Genomic DNA, 11,553 nt, shown 5'->3' on the forward strand with positions numbered 1-11,553 from the left:
AGTGCCTCTCATGAGGTCAGGTGTTCAAACCCTCCCGGGCTCATTTCCGCCCCTGGACCCCTGAATTTACCCTCCCTTTGGAGTTGTGGGGTCAACTTTAAGGGGCGCAGGATTAGTCACGTGGACCGTAAAACGGACGCGTGGATACTTGGTACGTAATCCAAAAAAAAAAAAGAAGTAAATTTTTGTATTCCCCAAGTTACTTGCAGTGTTTCTGTTGGCCTAACAAGGCTTATGAATCTTGTTTTGATGATAACAAAGCAAATGATGTTAACATGTTTTGCTAAGATACATTTCAGGGCTCAAAAATTTTCATAAAAAAAGGTCAAACTCAAAAGTTTTTATAACAGATCAAGTGTTGACTTTTTGAGTCCGATCCCTATTTTAATGCTGACAAAGCACAAGTATCTCATGTGTGCATTTAGTGTTTTTGAACAGGTTCATGATTCAACACACACATGAGGTAAAGGACATGGAAGCCTGGAGAAACATAAAGATCATATTATTTGGCACATTCCATGAACACTGAAGAGTAAAAGACGAAGACATTCATTTTAATTTTTATATGCATTTAATTTTTATATTTTGGTCTATAATAACTGCATCCATCTTGCATGATATAACTTAATGCTCAGTAATGTTATAAACAGACTGTAGGTTAATCAAATTACTTTAGGGCTGACTTTGGTTGACCTTTGGTCGACTGACGCCAGGTTTTTAGGCGTACTTGAAAAGGCCTTAGAAAAGACCCTAGGTCCTTACACTAGCACTTAGAAAAGTTCTCATTATCACATATGTTATCAAGGGAATATTTTGTTTTAAATCTTGACCGAAATACACATTTTTAGTGTGTTCGGTCGACTGAACCCCAACACTTAGAGCACTTCGGTCAACCGAACCTCCCTAAGGTCAAAAGTTTTACCACTTGGTTGACCGTCCTTAAAATGAACACCGACACCCTAGTGAACCGAACTGGCACGTGGGGAAATCCCAACGGCCCTGTTAACCAAACTTGAAGAAGAAAAATGGCTTAGTTGACCGATTATGCAAGTTCGGTCAACTGAACCTGGCCTGGTCGACCGAACCTCGGAGGTTCCAAAAATCGCCCTAAGACAGTCGAATGAACTTGTAGTTTAAAAGTTCCTCGATCGACCAAACTTGTCAATATGGTCAACCGAACCTCTCGGGTTCCGAATTTTTTAAAGGCTTAAATGTAATTAACTTTTAATTAAACAATTGGAAAAATACCCAGCGTGTCCCCAATGGTCATAATTTTCACAAACTTTATAAATATCGACTCATAACTCCAGATTAGCAACTTTGATTAACTTTAAAAACCTCTCAAATTTTTTCTTAATCAAAGTTCCCTCAAAGTATTTTTCATTGCAAAAAACCTTCCTTGGGGCAAAATTTTTTATACTCTCTTTCTCTTTTCATTTTATTTACAAATCCTTTGGAAGAGAACATTTTATTTTTTGGGCATTCATTTTTATTTAAAGCATAATACTCTCACTCATCATTTAATCTTTGAAAAAACAGTTTTGAGAGTATTACTTAAATTTCTTTCGATTATTTTCATGATAAATATTTTTCAGGAGAAATTATTTATTGTACAAATATTTTCTTGAACTTAAACTCCAGATTCTCCAAATACTTTTATTTGCAAAAATATTTGTTGGATAACATAATAATTATTTTTATATCCACGTATTTTATTTGTACAAATTATTTAGATAAGCATCCTTTACTCTACTGAGCATGTATTTCATATCATACTAGAGTGTTTGTTTTATGAGCTTAATGTGTACATCCATGCTTGTATTTCCAGAAGCATTATTATGTACAAAAATGATTTTAGTGTATCGGTTGGGTTTAGCCTGGAATTGAACTGGGGAGTCTCAGCCTCGTAAGTGAGACCAGTTCGGTTCAGCTCAAAAATTGAACTGAGGAGTCTCAGCCCCGTAAGTGAGATTGGTTCGGTTCAGCCTAAAAATTGAACTAGGGTTTTCCTTGCCCTGTAAGGAGAGGATGTAAATGGCTTCTGTTCCGCCCGTTTAAGTGAGCAGGGTTAGTGTAATCCTTGGGGGGTATGCTTAAGGCGGGGATGTAGGCTGGTTTGGCTGAACTTCGATAACAAATATTGTGTGTCGCTCTCTCTCTCTCTCTCTCTCTCTCTCTCTCTCTCTCTCTCTCTCTCTCTCTCTCTATCTATCTATCTATATATCTATCTATCTCATTTAATTACTGCACTTTAATTTTCATATGTGTATGCTTGCTTGTTTGCTGCTATAATTATTCGCGTGCACACATTTAATTTAAATGAGATATGATGCACATGTGTATGTTTGCGCTGGTATTTTAATCATTTTACATACACGTTTGCATTATGAATGAGATATAAACTATGGTGAATCGGTGTAAATGTTTAAATTAGCTGAAATATTTCAAAACACAATTCACCCCCCTTTTGGGATCACACCAAAGTCAATATCAAGTCTCTAAAGGGTCAAGCTTAAGTGTTTGTAAAGAAAGTCACATGAAGATTATGCTTGGCCCATAATGAAACAAAAGAAAATTGAAGAAAGAAAATCTTGGATTCAAAGATAGAAAAAGCTGATGAAGCTTAAAGTATATTGAAGCTTGAAGGCAAGATGGACTCAAAGAAAGACAAGTATAAAGACTTAAGTGTTTAGAATGTCAAAGTCTTAAGAAGTCTTAATGTAAGTATTTCAAACAATTTCAATATGGATGCACGAAACACTTAGGTTAATTTATTAGACCTAGATACCTTTTAAAATACTTGAAAAATATTTTTATAAGGTCAAAAGTTATTTCAAAGAGGTTAAAATTATTTTTGGAATGAAAAGCACCAAAATAGGATTTTTCAAATTCTATTCTTTTTTCTATATCCACATTGATGTGCAATTTTCTCTATCAATGGATTTTTGATCAACATGAAAGTTGTAAAATTTTTTCTTAGCTTTCTATTGGTACTAAAAATGTCTAATTTGGAGTTGTATATAAAAAGTTATGACCAAATTACTTAAGGGTGATTGAAGTTGTCAAGCGACTGACTATATCTGTTAGGCGACTAACCCATCAAAACCCAGTTGATTGACGTGACTTAAAAAATATGCTGAAATTTAAAGTCCAGGCGACTAACTCTTCGAAATTCAAATTTTTAAAAGTAATGGGAAGTTTTCAAATTTGAGTTTTTGAATTCTAAATATTATAAAAACTTGGGAATTACTCTAAGTCACTTGGGGAACATGAAATACACATTCTAAACTCTATAAATACCCCCTAATACAAAGGATTTTAGATACCAAGAATTAAAATCAGCAATCAAGCCTTATTGCTTACAATCTTCAAAAACTCTCTTGCTCATATACTTGCTGAAGATTTCTACTAAGTCTTGCTGATATTTTCTCACCAATCTTTGTGCATAAATTCTAAATCTTTCAATCTAAGAAAGAACCTGATGATATACACTAGAGCTTCATCTTTCTATATTATTATTTGATTGAAGTATATTGTTTTCACTTGTACTAATCGGCTCTTTTGAGAGTGTCTTTTTACACCGAATTTATTTCTTGTTTTCTTAACGGTTCAAGATTGTTGAATCGTTGTATTAAGTGTGGGGTATCTCTTAGAGAGGGGGCTCCACCCTACTTGAAGGAGTGTATCCAGCATGGGGTGTCGTTTGGAGAGGAAGACTTTATCCTATTGAAGGAGTGTTGTAAAAGGTTTGCTCCGCTCGTAAAGGAGTGGTATAGTGGAATCCTCAGGTGTGTTGCCTAAGGTGAGGACGTAGGCGGGTATAACCAAACCTCTTAAAAACTCGATATCACTCTCTTCCCTACTCTCTTTAAATTTCAGCACATATATATTTCGTGAATGTTTATTTAAATTGCTGGAAACAATTTTGTTATTGGGAATTGAGGAAACTTTGATTTAAGGTAATCTTTTTCGGAAACCTCAAAGGGAGAATGTTGATTAATCTTTTGTGGAAACCTTGATTAAAGGAAATGCGTTGATTAATAGATATCAAAGACTGAATTTTGAAAGGCTGCTGAATTTCTAAGTTTGATTCTTTATCAGCATACTATATTGTTTGTTGGATTGATATATTCAAAAGCTAAACTAAAATCTGATATTGGTTACTACACCATCTTAAATTGTTTCTTAAATTTGATCAAGCTATTGGAATATCATTGGATACTGAGTTGATTGGATTGAGTTTTATTTTAAAAGTTGAGATCTTGAGTGACTATCAAATATATTGACTTTACAACATCATATTAATTGTTGGGTAATATAAATAAGGTGGTTGATAATAATTGTATCAATATTAAGTTAAATTGAGTTGTGATTGTAATTAACTTAAAAGGGTTATATTAGATTAAAGTTTCCAAAGGAATTTTTAAATCCCAATTCACCCGCCTCTTAAGAGTACACCTTACTTTTTAGTTTCCCAAGTTTTATCAAAACTTGGGGGCCAAGCAATCAATTTTGAAAACTTTCCCTCGCTCTTTTAAAATTTAAAATGCGACAGTTAGTCGATTGTGACTTGAGGTCAGGCGCCCGTGCCTCTTAAGTTCAACTTATTTTTCAAACACAGAATGGGGTCAATCGCCTGTGCTCGATGGGTCAATTACCTATCTTGATTCTATCTGTTCAGTTTTTAACAGCACAAAAATGTTAGTCGCATGATGATATTTCATCAGTTGCCTGTCCTGATTCTATTTGTTCAATTTTATCAGCATAATTATGTTAGTCTCCTTATGGTGTTTCATCAGTCGCCTGTCCTTGCAACTCATATGCTTTTAAGAAATTTGTTTCCAAAACTCTTTAGCTTTTAAACTTGGAATATTGAAATGAGACTTTTAAAAATTATTTTCCATGGTTTTAAAAAATGGGTCTTTAAGTCAATAATAGTTTCTAAGAGTTTCAAACATTTATATTGAAATCATGAAGTACGTATATGAGACTTCTTAAGTACTATGACTTTCTAATCACTAAGTCTTCATGCTTTGCTTCCATTCTTTATGTCTGACTTGACTTCTTGCTTCAATAATCTTTAACTTCATCAGATCTTGATCTTGATCTTTTATCAACACACTTGAATCCTGAAACTTCACTTAACCAAATTTGTTAAGTTCCTTTGATTTGTTATCATCAAAATAAGATTCTAAGTCTTGTTAGGCCAACAATCTCCCCCTTTTTTATGATGACAAACATGGAGCAAAAATGAGTAAGCCTTAATAAGACTCCCACTTACAATAAGCATCAACTTAACAATATTTGAAAAGTAGTGTTAGTATTCATATAATCATATATCATGAATGCATACTAACTCAGTGTACATTTCAAAGATCAATTTCAATATCATGCTCATATGTCAAGATTATTATCAATGTTAAGCTTAATATCACATCATATTAGAATTCAGGATCATGCTCAAATTTTTACTAACTCATAGTGAGCTAATATTCAACAATTCATAATATTTGGCAATATACATGCTTAGGTATGTACTATCATGCTCAGTTTTTGCCCAAAATTTCTCCTCTTTTGACATCAATAAAAAAAAGTAAGATATCAAGAAAAACATATAAATACCAAGGCAATGAGCAACCATAAGAAAAAGATAAATATCATGTATCATGCTTAAACAGATAGGTAATAAGTCAAAAAAAAAAAGTAAAAACAAAAACAACATAAAAAAAAGTTGTTTATAATACAACCACAGATTGTTCAATCAAAAGTAAATCTATGCATCTCTAGTATCTGCATCATCATCTTCTTCTTCTTATTCATCTTCTCCTTCTTCTTCATCACCAAAACTGGTTTCCATCAGAGCCTTGCCATGTGAAGAGGATGTGTTGGCCATGTGTTGTTCAATCCGGCCAAGTCGTTGGTTGAGAGAAGTGAAGTTTGCTTGAAGAGATGCATAATGTTCTTGAAGGGAGTTATAGCTAGAATGCAATTCTGCACTGAAATCAGTAAACTGCTGATGAAAGGCAATGAACCGTGAAGGTGCATCTTCTTGAGGAGTAGGGTGCTGAGCTAGTTATTGAACTTGAGGTTAAGCTGATTCAGGAGCTTGTCTGCGGTGTTGACCATGTTTAGGAACCCATTCTTGGTCCCGTTTCTCATAACCCATTTGTTTTAGTGTTATACCAGAGAAAAGGTCATAATGGGTTTTCTTTGTAAACATGGATTAAGGAGTGGATACACCCAGAGTCAAGAGTAGGAGAAGAGATAAACAGAGTCAGGAGACTGAGGGTTTGAAAAGTTAGGGTTTTGTGCACTATCGGTATTTAACTACCGTAAGTCAGTCGAATGAGCCCGATACGTTAATCTCCTGACTAGTGTACCCTTGCATATTTTCTCTAGGCAGTAGCGAGTTAGTCAACTACGACTTAAGAGTCAGTTGCCTGACAAGCTTGTCCTTCAATATGTACTTGGCCACTTATCCATTTTCCTCTTTAAACAACTTCTCTACTATGTAAAAACCCTAGTTCACGTCTTATAGATATAAATCTGTCTTATGAAAGAGGTTTGAAAAATATATCAGGTAATTGATCACTTGTATTTACGAACTCAAGTGTAATGTCTTCTTTTTGCACATGATCTCTTAAGAAATGATACCTAATATCAATATGCTTGGTTCTTGAATGATATATGGGATTTTAGGAGATATTAATGGCACTGGTATTATCACATTTTATAGGTATAGTCGAATATTCCAAATTAAAATCCTTTAATTGTTGCTTCATATAGAGTGTTTGTGCTCAATAGCTACCTAATGCCACATACTTGCCTTCCACAGTAGATAGGGCTAAAAAATTTTGTTTCTTGGAGAACCAAGACACAAGATATCTTCCTAGAAAGTGACAAGTACCACTTGTGCTTTTCCAATCAATTTTACATCCAGTATAGTCCGCATCTGAATAAATGATCATTTCAAAGCCTATGTCTTTAGGATACCATAGACCTAAGTCGATAGTACCTATCATATATCTTAATTTTCTTTTGATGTCTATTTGGTGTGATTCCTTAACGGCTGCTTGAAATTGGGCACACATACATACATTGAACATAATGTCTGGTCTACTGGCTATTAAGTATACTTCCTATCATACCTTGGTTGTATTTCACATCTACCGGTTTTCCTTTTTCATCTTTATCAAGACTTATTGACATACTCATAGGAGTCCCTAAAGGTTTTCCACCTTCCATATCAAATTTCTTAATCAAGTCTCTTATGTATTTTGTCTAATTTATGAAAGTTCCATTTTTGGCTTGCTTAATTTGAAGTCCTAGGAAGTAAGTCAACTCTCCCATCATACTCATCTCAAATTCATCCTGCATGCACTTTGCAAAGTTTTTGCATAGTTCTTCATTTGTAGCAGCGAAAATGATATCATCCACATATATTTGAATAATAAGCATATCTTCATTTTAGATTGAATAAACAATGTGCTATCCACTTTTCCTCTAGAAAAGCCATTTTCCAATAGAAATCCACTCAAATGCTCATACCAAGCTCTAGGAGCTTGTTTTAATCCATATAATACTTTTGTTAATCTAAGCACATAATCTGAGTAATGAACATCCTCAAATCTTGGAGGTTGTGCTACATAAACTTCTTCATTTATAAATCCATTTTAAGAATGCACTTTTCATATCCATTTGATAAAGTTTAAATTCTTTGTGAGATGCATAAGCTAATAACATTCTTATTGCTTCCATTCTAGCTATGGGAGCAAATGTCTCATCATAGTCTATTCTTTCTTCTTGATTATATCCTTGAGCAACAAGTCTAGCCTTCTTACGCACTACAATTCCGTTTTCATCCTTTTTATTCCTAAATACCGATTTGGTTCCTATTACTGAATGGTCAACAGGTTTAGGAACTAATTTCCAAACTTTTTTCTTTCAAATTGATTTAGTTCTTCTTGTATGGCTATTATCCATGACTCCTCATTTAAAGCTTCATCTATGTTTTAGAATTTTTTCTTGAGATAAAAAAGCATAGTGATTACACAAATTTTTCAATCAGGATCTGGTAGATACTCCTCGTGAAGGTTCACCAATGATTTGGTTCTTTGGGTGATTTCTCACAAACTTCCATTCTTTAGGTAATTCTGTTTGGTCTAAAGGTCTATCATCTGAAGTTAAACTCGGTTCTTTGTTCTCATTCTTTACTTCTTAAAATTTTAAGTCATCTAGAGTTTCCTTAATTTCAATTTCTTCAATCTCTGGTGGTTTTGAGAATGGATTCGCTTCATCAAAGGCTACATGTATTGATTCTATGATTGTGAAAGTCCGTTTGTTATAGACTCTTAAAGCTTTACTATTCAATGCATATCCTAAGAATATTCCTTCGTCTAATTTTGCATCAAATTTTCCTAAGTCCTCTTTATTATTTAATACAAAACACTTACATCCAAATACATGAAAACAAGATATGTTACGCCTTCTTCCTTTCCATAATTCATAGGGGGTCTTTTCTAGGCTTGATCTTAGAGAAACTCTATTCATCACATAACAGGCGGTATTTACCGCTTCAGCCCAAAAGTACTTAGGTAAATTATGTTCATTTAACATAGTTCTAGCCATTTCTTGGAGCAATCTATTTTTCCTTCCAACAACTCCATTTTTTTGAGGAGTTCAAGGAGCCAAAAAATTGTGGGCTATTCCATATTCATTATAGAATTTTTCAAATTCTTTATTTTTGAATTCTCTTCCTTGATCACTTCTTATGTTTAGAACTCCATACCCTTTTTCATTTTGGTGCTTCTTGCACAAGTTTATTAACATCTTCCAAGCTTCATCTTTAGAGGCCAAGAAGAGTACCCAGGTGAACCTGGAGTAGTCATCAACAATGACGAAAGCATACTGCTTTCCTCCTATACTTTGTGTTCTAGAAGGACCAAACAAATCTAAGTGGATAAATTCTAAGGGCCTACTAGTGGAAATATGTTTCTTCATTTTAAACTTTTTTTAGTTTGCTTCCCAAGTTGGCAAGCATCACAAATTTTTTTCTTTTATAAACTTTGTGCTGGGCAGACCTTTAACTAAGTTCTCTTTAGCTAATTTAGATAATAAATCCATACTAACGTGTCCTACTCTTATATGCCACTGCCAGCTGGCTTCATTCATGGCTATTAGGCATGTGACTTCTTGAGATATCAAATTTTCAAAATTTATGCAATACACATTGTCAACTCTATTAGCAATGAACAAGGTATCATGCTTTTCTTGATTTTCAACTACATATTTGTCTTGTTTAAAGATGACATCAAATCCTTTATCACTTAATTGACTAATGTTAAGTAGATTATGTTTTAACCCATCAACTAATAAGACATCATCAATAGTTATGAAGGGTTCTTTACCTACTTTTCTGATGCCAATAATTCTACCTTTAGCGTTGTCTCTGAAGGTGACATATCCACCATCCTTTTGTATAAATGTGGTGAATTTTGACTTGTCTTCGGTCATATTTCTTGAACATGCACTATCCACATACCATTTTTCTTTTGATGGAGTGGTCCCAAAACACACCTACAAGAAGGGTTCAAGGTGTTACTTTTGGTACCCAAGCCTTCTTAAGTCTTTTAGATTCAATTTTAGCTTCAGTTTTGACTCTCCATACTTTCTTGATTTTAACATTTTTTCTTTTAAATGAACAATCAAACTTTATGTGTCCCTTTTTCTTACATAGGAAGCAAGTAGTATGTTTATATGCATTTGTGGAAGATGTACTAGCAAAGTATTTTGATGCCTTTACAAAGTACCTCATGTAGAGATTCTTTTTCTTTTTGTTTTCAACTCCATTGAATCCTATTCCTTCCTTATCCAAGAACATTCTTTGTGATCCAATCAGTTTTGTAGACACCCTAATTTTTACCAGGCCTTCTTGAAAAGACCTGGTGTAGTGGAATTGACTTTAAGTCTAATTGAAATCTTGTTTGTTTCAACTGTTGGCTTTACAAGGCTTAAAATCTTGTTATCTTGTTTTGATGCTAACAAACAAGTGAAATTTAATGTATTTGTGTGAGTAATGATATTTTAGGGCTTATATATGAGAAAGCAAAGGTCAAAGTGCTCAAGAGGATCAAATGAAGCTTAAAAGAGTCCAAGCATGGATTTAAAGATGATATACTAAATCTTGAAGAATATGAAGACATGAATGAGTTGTTGAAAGCCAAGGAATACTAAAAGATCCAAAGAAAGGCAAAGTGATAAAGCTCAAAGTTTGAAAGCTTGAAGAAAAGATGGAAGCTTGAAGAAACAAAACATGAGGACTTAAGAATGAAAAAAGTTTTAGAAGTTTTCATGTAAGTACTTTAAATGTTTAAAATATCGTTTGCAATATTTTGAAGCTCTTAGGTTAACTTCTTGGACCTAAATACCTTTTAAAATATCTTTAAAATAATTTTATAAAGTCAAAAATTATTTTAAAAGGGTTAGAATCATTTTTGGAATAAAAAGCACCAAAAAGGGTTTTTCTGTTTGTTGTCAGTTTTTATACATCCGTATTCAGGTATATTTTTCACTATCAAAAATTCATTATTTTAAAAAATTATGAACATAAAAGTTGTAGGATTTTCTTTTAGCTTTCATTTGACACCAAGAACACCTAATTTGGAGTTATAAAGAAAAAGTTATGATTAAAACACTAAAATGGGGTCACTGCTGTCAGTCAACTGAACACTGTTCACGGGAGGGACTTCAGATGACTGAACAGATGACTTCGGTCGACTGAAGAATAAGTTTAGCTGACTAAAGTATTTCTAGAACAGGCAGAAAGTTGCAGCAGTGAGTTCAGTCGACTAAACTTGTGACTTTAGTCAACTGAACTTGCGACATCAGTCAACTGAACCCTACTTCAGATGACTGACCTTGTATCCAACTCTATTTTAAAGGGGTTTAAGGAACTTCAGTTGACTGACCACGACACTTCAGTCAACTGAACTCTGTTCAACGGGACAATTTTTCAAATTCTAATATTTTAAAATATAGCCATTTGAGCTCCAAACTTTCTATAATATTGGGAAACACTTAAAGGAAACTTTTGCAACATGGAAACAAGTTTGAAAGTCTATAAATACATGGTTTTGCAAATCAAAACACATCCAAGAATTGAAAAATCTGCTTGTAAAGCTGAAAGCACTCTTGTTCTTCCAAAAAGCTCTCTTGCTCACTCATTGCAAATCTATTTTGCTGAGAAATTCTGAAGTGCTAATTCTTCCTCCTTTGAATTCCTACTTCTAATCCTCTTCTAAGAAGGATATTGGTGAATTTTACACTTGAGCTTTATTGTATTTCATATTGATATTTTACATTCAAAGTATATAGTGCTGAAATTGTACTAACTTGCTCTTTGAGAGAGTCTACTTGTATGCAAATCTTATCTTGTGTTTCTTGTAGTTCTTTGATGTTCCAAGGGTCATTTGGATCGTTGGCTAAGCAAGGGGACATTGCTTAGAGAGGCGGATTCTAGCCTATGTAAGGAGTGACCGAACGAGGGAATATCGT

This window comes from Malania oleifera, chromosome 1, assembly GCF_029873635.1.
Source record: "Malania oleifera isolate guangnan ecotype guangnan chromosome 1, ASM2987363v1, whole genome shotgun sequence".
Taxonomy (NCBI): domain Eukaryota; kingdom Viridiplantae; phylum Streptophyta; class Magnoliopsida; order Santalales; family Ximeniaceae; genus Malania; species Malania oleifera.